Source organism: Chiloscyllium punctatum, chromosome 23, assembly GCF_047496795.1.
Source record: "Chiloscyllium punctatum isolate Juve2018m chromosome 23, sChiPun1.3, whole genome shotgun sequence".
Classification (NCBI taxonomy): Eukaryota; Metazoa; Chordata; class Chondrichthyes; order Orectolobiformes; family Hemiscylliidae; genus Chiloscyllium; species Chiloscyllium punctatum.
The window spans coordinates 25,752,877-25,762,895 of record NC_092761.1 but is presented as its reverse complement, the minus strand read 5'-3'; the positions used below and the strand labels follow the sequence as shown (position 1 = coordinate 25,762,895).

Below are 10,019 nucleotides of genomic sequence, written 5' to 3'. Positions count from 1 at the left end.
CAGCCTCTCTCAACTGATGAATCAGTACTCCTCCATGCTGACCAACACTTGGAGGAACTACTGAGGTTAGCACGGACGCAAGATGTACTCTGGGTGGGGGAATTCAATGTTCACCACCAACAGTATCTCAGCTACAGCATTTCTGATCGAGCTTGCCAGATCCCAAAGGATATTGTAGGGGGTAGTGTAATTTTTAAACGGTTAGCTGCCTTTTAGTCTTTTCTACCTTATAGTAAACACAAGCAGACACTCGAAACTGTTGCCGGACCTCCCCCACGTTTATATGAATGAAACAGTTGTAACAGCTTTCCTCGATAGTTGAGAGGCCGCCCTTAACCACAGTTGTACAACATCATCCATATAAGGGAAGAACGGGAAGCTCAAACACTGATTGGCCAAGTGAATGATAAAAGAATCGCAGGCACCAGAACCCAAATAAGGAAAACAGTTCGGAATCCGAGCACTCGTTGGTCAAGGCAGCAGTAGTAGACCCAGCCCACGTATACATGTATATAATGTGTGGAGATTACTATGCTTGTGTGTGTGTACCTTTGGGAACAGCACCCGACTTTGCAAAGTTGAATTAAAAAGTTTTGGACTGACTCCTCCGTGTCTTTGTTCCTGGGAAGGCAAATAAAAAGTGCCGTAGATGGGGCTGGACAGCCACTTATCTCGCACAATTGGGGGCTCCTCCGGGATGAAATAATTATTGCCGGGGGGGGCAGTCTCTTCGGCTCACGGATCAAGCCTGATTACAACAAAGACGCGTCTAGTATATATTTATACTTCTCACTGATCGGCTTGGTCCGTTGGCCGTTGGCCAAGAGAGGATGTGACCCGGCTCATTTAAAAATAATTTTGAATCCTGGAAAAGGAACACACGGACGAGTGCTGGGACGACCGGTTAGTGACTATACACGGGGGTACACACATTTAAAAAGGCCAGACAACTCCGTGCACGGATCAAGGTAAGAGATTCTTTTGTTCTTCCTTGTTGGCCGCGTGGTTTTGACGGTCATCTGTGAAAACGCTTTGGGCGTTTAAGACCAGGACTGAAGACAAACCATGGGAAATTGTGGTTTTGACGGTCATCTGTGAAAACGCTTTGGGCGTTTAAGACCAGGACTGAAGACAAACCATGGGAAATTGTGGTTTTGACGGTCATCTGTGAAAACGCTTTGGGCGTTTAAGACCAGGACCGAAGATAAACCATGGGAAAGAAATACCCCCCGCTAGTCCATTAGGTCGGAAGTTAAGTCTATGGACGGACAGTAGTAGAACGAAGGACTTAAAGAAAGAGACCATGATAAAATATTGTTGTTTTATATGGACCAAAGAACCTATCCGCGCCCCCTCGGTAGTTTGGCCCGAGTATGGGTCTGATGAAGACTGGGTGTGTCAAATCCTAAATGTATATGTTAACAGAAAACAACCGTTTGACCCAGAGGAGAGCAAATATGCCGCCGCCTGGTTGGCAGGAGACGGCGAGAGTCCCACGCGTCTCTATCCTCTGGTTCCCCAAACAGACCCGAGGAAGCCCCAGAAGTCTTGGGACATCCTCACCGACGGTTTGCCACCGTCTTCCCCGCCCCCGTATATACCACCCGCGCACGACCAGGCGTCCAGCGCGGAGCTCCCTCCTGCGATGGATAATTCCAAGTCCCAGCAGGCTACGACCAGTGAGGAAGGGACTGCTGGGGGGGGCACAGGAGGGGGCGCAGAACTCACCCCAGGCACTAGGAAATCAGTCCGACTCGAGATGCGGAGAGGTCGAGAAGAGGGATTGAGAGCTGGGAGGAGTGACAATATTGAACAGCTGAACCCCTTACGAGAGGTGCCGTTTGGGAACGAACGGACCGGGTTCGTAGTACAACCTTTAAATTCTGGGGATATCCAGCAACTCCGTAATGAACTACCCCGTCTACTGGATGACCCCATCAGTGTGGGAATACAACTGGACCAATTTCTGGGGCCCAGTATATACACATGGGCTGAACTGCAGGCCATGATGAGAATACTATTTAATTACGATGAAATTGTTATGATCCGGAATAGTGCAATGGCCATTTGGGATAGGGAGCATCAGGACGGCCCTCAGCGTGGAGAGCAGAAGTACCCCTTAGAGGACCCCCGGTGGGATCATAACGATGCGGGGGGAAGGGCCAATATGACAGACCTCAGAAGCCTTATAATCAGGGGAATCCAAACCTGCGTGCCCAAACAGCGGAATTTAGCAAAAGCATTTGAAGTTGGACAGAAAAAGGATGAATCCCCGAGTGAGTTTTTAGACCGTTTGCGGGAGTCCATGCGAAAGTATTCAGGTTTAGACCCCGATGGGGAAATAGGCAAGAGCATGCTTAAGGTGCACTTTGCGACTAAGTCATGGCCTGACATTCAGAAGAAATTACAGAAAGTGGAGGATTGGGCTGAAAAGGATGTTGCAGAATTATTACGGGAAGCACAGAAGGTGTACGTTCAGAGGGATGTAATAAGGGAGATTATGGGGTGGAGAGAGGAACGTCGAAGAAAAGTTGGAGAGGGAGAGAAGCGAGACGGGGCAGAAGTGAGAGAGGAGGATCTTATGGAATTGAGCGCCCTCAGAAGGCCGGATGTTACCATTGCGGGAAACTGGGACACTTCAAAAGGGATTGTCCCGAGTTTAAAAGGGAAAGAGAAGGGATGTATGAAATGGAGTGTGAACAAATGGATTAGGGAAGTCAGGGGAGGATCGGAACACGGGCCTACCAAGAACCCCTGGTAAATTTACGGGTGGGCCCATTTAGACAAGATGTTACCTTCTTAGTTGACACAGGCGCTGGCAGGTCCTCAATTCCCCTCCATCCGAGGGGGGTTGGCTTCCAAGCTAAAACATTAAACATTTCAGGAGTTAAGGGTGGGGTTTTTTTTTAATGCGAAAATATTCGAACCACAACCCTTGCGGCTGGAGGAGGAGGAACTCCAGGTGGAACTCCTTTACCTCCCCCATCTTCCCTATGGGTTGTTGGGACGGGATTTGATAGTCCGTTTCGGATTGCGAATAGAAGTGGGAGAAGAGGAAGAATTAGCCGTTACCATGTCATACCTTAGTGAGTCCCGATTGACAGAGATAGACCCTAGGGTTTGGGTCGCCAAAGGGAACCGGGGAGGACTCGCAATTCGACCTGTGGAGGTAAAATTAAAGCCCCAGAGCCCCGACGTCAGAGTGCGCCAATACCCCATCTCTTGGGAAGGGAGGCAGGGCCTGAAGACAGTTATGGAAGACCTAATAAAAGATGGATTGGTAGAGCCCTGTATGTCACGATACAATTCCCCCATCCTGCCGGTCCGGAAGTCGGATGGGAGCTACCGAATGGTCCAAGACCTAAGGGAAGTAAATAAAATTGTCCAAGTACGGCACCCTGTGGTACCGAACCCATACACTATTCTGGGGCGAATCCCCCCGGACCACGGCTGGTTTAGTGTTATAGACTTAAAGGATGCCTTCTGGGCGTGTCCCCTGGACAAGGACAGTAGGGATTTTTTTTTGCTTTTGAATGGGAGGATCCTGATACTGGCAGAAAACAACAGTACAGGTGGACCGTACTCCCCCAAGGATTCACTGAGTCCCCGACTCTGTTCGGGCAGATTCTGGAACAATTATTGGAGGGACTAACCTTGTCCCCGGCCCTTAAGCTTATACAATACGTGGACGATCTCCTTTTATCCGGACCGGCGGAGGAGGACGTCCTACTTGGGACTAATGCCCTATTAAATTACCTAGCTGAGAAGGGGTTAAGAGTGAGTCAGAAGAAGCTCCAATATGTGGAGACAGAGGTTAAGTACCTAGGACACTTGACAAGCCAGGGACAGAAACGAATAAGTCAGGAAAGAGTGCGGGCAATAATCGAACTAGGCCTCCCAACGACCAAGAGGGAGTTGCGGAAGTTCTTGGGACTCTTAGGCTATTGTCGGTTATGGATAGACGACTATGCACCCCTTACTAAAGACTTGTACCTAAAACTCATTGAGGAGGCACCCAACAGAATAAAATGGGAGGAGGAGGAGAAAAAGTTAATTGAAATCCTAAAAGGAAAATTGATGGCCGCACCTGTTTTAAGCTTGCCGGATTTTAGTAAGACATTTCGCCTCTTTGTGAACTCCAGAAAGGGAACCGCTCTTGGAGTATTGACCCAGGACTGGGGGGGTAAAAGGAAGCCCGTGGCTTTCCTGTCAAAAATTCTGGATCCAGTCTCCCGAGGGTGGCCGGAGTGTGTCCAAGCGGTGGCAGCCACGGCAAAGCTGGTAGAGGAAAGCAGGAAGTTGACTTTTGGGGCCCCCTTGACAGTCACTACTCCCCACCAGGTTAGAACTATTCTGAATCAGAAGGCCGGGAGGTGGCTGACTGACTCGAGAATTCTGAAATATGAAGCCATATTGTTAGACCGAGAAGACCTCTGAATAGAAGTCGGGGGCTGCCAGAACCCGGCGGACTTTCTTTGGAAAGGGGAAGGGGAGGAGGAACTGGAACACTGCTGTTCAGACATAATAGAGTACCAGAGTAAAGTGAGGGAAGAGCTGAGGGATACCCCCTTACATGCAGGTAGGCGGTGGTACATTGATGGGTCCTCTCGAGTGATAGATGGGAAGAGACACAACGGTTATGCAGTCATTAGTGAGACTGGTTGGGAATTAGTGGAAAGTGGACGGCTACCGAATGCCTGGTCCGCACAAACGTGCGAATTGTACGCCTTGCACCGGGCTCTGAGGAATTTAAAGGGAATAGCCGGGACAATCTACACTGACTCTAAGTATGCCTTTGGGGTAGTACACACCTTTGGGAAGATCTGGAAAGAAAGGGGAATGATAAATAGTAGAGGAAAGGAGTTGGTCCACGAGGAACTAGTAGCCATGATCTTGGAGGATTTGTTGCTGCCACAAGAGATTGCTGTAGTACATGTGAAAGGACACCAGAAAGACGATAAAATAGAGACCCTGGGGAATCAATTGGCAGATGAACAGGCAAAATTGGCTGGGATGGGGAAGGAAGTAATAAACTGCCTGGTAAGGATTCCACAGATATCCGAAATTACCGAAGTGCCCACGTTTACTGACAAAGAAGAAACTCTTCTCGCGTCTCTGGGGGGTACAAAGGATAGGGAAGGCAAGTGGACCTTACCCGATGGCCGCCAGCTGCTAAATCGACCGTTGACGCGGGACATTATTGCCCGTTTACACCAAGGGGGTCACTGGGGCGCCCAGGCACTGTGTGATGCCTTCCTGCGCCGATATGCTCACCCTGGTCTGTACATGGTAGCCAAGCAGGTCACAGGAGATTGTATAACATGTCGAAAGATTAACAAAAGGGGGCTGCGGCAGCATGCAAGACAAGGGGGTAGGAGTCCGGCCTATAGGCCGTTTGAGTATATCCAGGTAGATTACACTGAGCTCCCCCCCATAGGTCGCCTGAAGTATCTATTAGTAGTGGTAGATCACCCGACAGGATGGGTGGAAGCTTTTCCCACTACCACGGCAACGGCAACTCAGGTTAGCAAGATTCTACTCGAGCAAATCATCCCACGATTTGGGCTACCCCGCGCTATTGACTCTGACCAGGGGAGCCACTTCACCTCGACCGTCCTCCAGAATGTAGTGCAAGCAATGGGGATTGACTGGGATTTGCACACCCCCTGGCATCCCTCCTCCTCGGGCAAGGTCGAAAGAATGAACCAGACCATCAAAAAGCAGCTAACCAAGCTCACTAGTGAAATCGGCCTGCCTTGGACCAAATGCCTACCCCTTGCCCTGTTGCAAATTCGCACCCAGCCAAGGCGGGATTTGGGCGTCTCCCCTTTCGAAATGTTATTTGGCCTCCCGTTCCATGGGCCGAAGGGGGAACCTCCTGTATTTGAGTCTCGGGATATGTTTGTGCAAAAATATGTGGTGGCTCTGGGGTCTGCTCTATCTCGTTTACGCCAACAGGGACTTTTGGCACAGACGCCGCCCCTCGAGTTTGCGGTGCACACCGTCAAGCCGGGTCAGTGGGTCCTGATTAAAAGCTGGAAGCAACGTACCCTCGAACCAACTTGGGACGGTCCCTTCCTGGTACTTTTGACGACCGAAACGGCTGTCCGTACGGCCGAAAAGGGCTGGACACATTACACTCGAGTCAAGGGACCAGTGCCACAACCGACGGAGGACCAACGAACCTCTCTGACAAAGGCATCTAAGGAACAGAGACCCTGAGAACGAACTAATTGGACTTTTGCGAGTCTAAAGGAACTGTGCCCTTGGGCTACGGGTGTCGCGAAAAAAAAAAAATGCGGTCAATCGTATTGTTAAATTGCTATGCCATTATCCTTGGGCTGGGTCATAGTGTGCGTGTTACCCAATTTGGCCTCTGGAAAAAAACGAGCAGAGGACCGTCAGTGGTTCACCATCTCCGTGCTTGCCAACCAATCAACACAGACATTTAGCTTAGACCTATGTGAGTTGGTGCCCTGTAGGACTAAAAGTCAACTGAATCAAACTAAGCGGAACCTAGAGAGAGAAAGGGGATTCCAGGGTCAGACGTTAGTATTACAATTGCATGGTAGGGAAGGCCTAAATAGGCCTCCAGCCCCCGGGGTCCAGGCTATGGTGTCAGTTGTCCGTGATCCCATCACCCCTGGATGAGATTGTGGGCAGAATCAGTGCAATCCGCTCTATCTGACCATAAAGAACTTGGAAAAGAACGAGGTGAGCCTTAATAGAACAATACTGGGTATTAGAGTTGGGGGCCAGGCAGGATGGGGGGGGGATGCAGCTGTGCTGCACGTATATCACGGTCATTGAAGCTGAGTCTGGGGGCTCATCCACCACTGGTAAGCAGGAAAAGATTAGAATAATTGAGACAACGGATTTGGAAAAGACCTTTGAAATAGAAACGGGGTACGGGGAGGCGAATGCCTGGATGGAATGGGCCAAATCATGAAAAAGAGTGATTGCTACGCATGCACGAGTGCCCGCCCTAACCCTCAGGTGGTCCCATTCCCGCTGGGATGGGAGAAACACCCACGAGCCATGGACTGCATGATAAGGCTGTACCGGGACCGAGAGGCCTGGAACGACCCCACTTGTCGACCCTTGAGTTTGAAGTTTCCCCCCGTCAGGTCTGAGGGGGCGCCCCGCCCGCCATCATTCTCAGGGGTAACGGGTACGCACCAGGCCTGCGTCTCTCGGACGGGACTACAATGGGACGACGATGTGGGGACATTTGACAAGTGCAGCGGATCAATCCGGCTGGTCAATGAAACTACCGGGGGCGGGAATTACTCCCACATTCATGTACCTAGGGCAGACCTCTGCTGGTACTGTGGTGGGAGGGTTCTGCGACCGACCCTGCCCCAAAAATGGACGGGCACTTGTGCAATCGTTCAATTGGCCATCCCATTCACCCTGGCATTCGAAAAACAAGAGCAACCCCATTCTAGTGGAAGAACTGAGAGAGCTTTGGAGACCTCTTTTGATGATAACATATATTTAGATGCCATAGGGGTCCCCAGGGGGTGTTCCTGACGAATACAAGGCTAGGAACCAGATAGCGGCGGGTTTTGAGTCGTCACTGTTCTGGTGGGTGACCATCAATAAGAATGTGGATTGGATTAATTATATTTACTACAATCAGCAGAGGTTCATTAATTATACCCGGGATGCAGTGAAAGGAATAGCAGAACAACTGGACGCCACTAGTAGGATGGCGAGGGAAAATAGGTTGGCCTTAGACATGATGTTGGCAGAGAAGGGGGGTGTTTGTGTCATGATAGGCACTCAGTGCTGCACTTTCATCCCCAACAACACAGCCCCTGATGGGTCCATCACCCGCGCCCTGGATGGACTCACCACATTGGCGGACGAACTGGCCGAAAACTCGGGCATCGACTCTGGCCTCACGGACTGGTTGGAAGCTTGGTTCGGTAAATGGACGGGGGTGGTCGTTCCCTTTCTTGTCTCATGTATAGTGGTGGCAGGGGTACTCACTGCCCTTGGGTGTTGCGTTATTCCCTGTGTCCGGGGATTAACTCAACGACTGATCGAAACCGCCCTTACTAAGAAGGATGTTCCCTATGGGCAGGTTGAACGAATAAATCTCGAGATGGAACAACGTGAATCCCTCTTGGGCGGGGGTAGTATTAGAGAAGGGCAGTTTGATGAACAAGCTCGGGAGTTATGAAATGCCCTGGAGAAGAAACTTACGGTTGAAAAATTACAGGCCGTAAGAAAAGACACGGGGGATTTGTAGGGGGTAGTGTAATTTTTAAACGGTTAGCTGCCTTTTAGTCTTTTCTACCTTATAGTAAACACAAGCAGACACTCGAAACTGTTGCCGGACCTCCCCCACGTTTATATGAATGAAACAGTTGTAACAGCTTTCCTCGATAGTTGAGAGGCCGCCCTTAACCACAGTTGTACAACATCATCCATATAAGGGAAGAACGGGAAGCTCAAACACTGATTGGCCAAGTGAATGATAAAAGAATCGCAGGCACCAGAACCCAAATAAGGAAAACAGTTCGGAATCCGAGCACTCGTTGGTCAAGGCAGCAGTAGTAGACCCAGCCCACGTATACATGTATATAATGTGTGGAGATTACTATGCTTGTGTGTGTGTACCTTTGGGAACAGCACCCGACTTTGCAAAGTTGAATGAAAAAGTTTTGGACTGACTCCTCCGTGTCTTTGTTCCTGGGAAGGGAAATAAAAAGTGCCGTAGATGGGGCTGGACAGCCACTTATCTCGCACAATATAACTGCTAGACTGGTTCTGCAGCAGTTGGTGAAGGAACCAACAAGAGGAAAATACATACTTGACCACAGCCTTACTAATCTGCCAGTTGCAGGAGTATCTGTCCATGACAGTATCGGTAAGAGTGACCACCGCATAGTCATTGCGGAGACAAAGTCACACCTGCACATTGAGAATAACATCCACCATTTTGGGTGGTACTATCACAGTGCTGAATAGGGCAGACTTCGAACAGGTCTAGCAGCTCAAATCTGGATGCCCATAAGGTGTTATGGGTCATCAATAGCAGTGGAATTATACTCCTGCATAACCTCATGGCCTGGCATATCCCCCTCGCAACAATTGCCATCAATCCAGAGAATCAACATTGGTTCAATGGAGTGTGCAGGATGGCAGGAGCAGCACCAGACATACCTGACAATGAGGTGTCAGCCTGGTGAAGCCACCAAATAGGACAACGCGCGTGCCAAACAGCATAAGCAGTCAGTGATAGACACAGCTAAGTGATCCCACAAGCAACGGTTCAGATCTAAGCTCTGCAGTCCATCTACTTCTAGTCGAGAATAGTTATGGACAACTAAACAATTCACTGGAGGAAGAGATTCCACAAATAACCCCTTCCTCTCTGATGGAAGAGCCCAACCCTTCAGTGTGTAAGATAAGGCTGATGCACTCGCAACAACCTTCAGACAGAAGTGCTGAGTGGATGATCCATTTCAGCCCCCTACAGTGGTCCTCAGCAATTCTGTTACCAGTCTTCAACCAATTTGATTCCGTCCACGCGATATCCAGAAACGATTGGAGATACTGGATACTCTCCCAAGAGTCCATACTCTGACAACATTCTGGTAATAGTACTGAAAACTTGTGCTCCATGACTTGCCGCTCCCCTAGCCAAACTATTTCAATACAGTTACAACAATGGCTTTTCCTCATTATGTGGAATATTACCCCAAGTATCTCCTGTATATAAAAAGCAGAACAAATCCAATCCGGCCAATACCACCGCATCAGTCTACTCTCGATCATCAGTAAAGTGGTGGAAGGTCTCAGTGTTTTTAATCAGCACCTGCTCAGCAATACCCTGGTCAATGGCACCCAGTTTGGGCTCCATCAGGGCCACTCAGCTCCTGACCTCATTACCGTGGTTCAAACATGGGAAAAAGAGATGAATTCCAGAGGTAGGGTGAGAATGACAGCCCTTTAAGTCAAGGCTGTCTTCAACCAAGTGTGGTATCAAGGGGCTTTAGTAACATTGG

The 10,019-nt window shown here is 49.6% G+C and overlaps 1 long non-coding RNA gene across 1 annotated transcript; it reads left to right on the top strand.

Annotated features, from left to right (window-relative positions):
- The first annotated feature begins 639 nt into the window (after positions 1-639).
- Positions 640-8,682, top strand: LOC140494040 (uncharacterized). Its single transcript, XR_011963872.1, has 2 exons — positions 640-968; positions 5,959-8,682. It is a non-coding gene; the product is annotated as an uncharacterized lncRNA (long non-coding RNA).
- Positions 8,683-10,019: the final 1,337 nt, after the last annotated feature.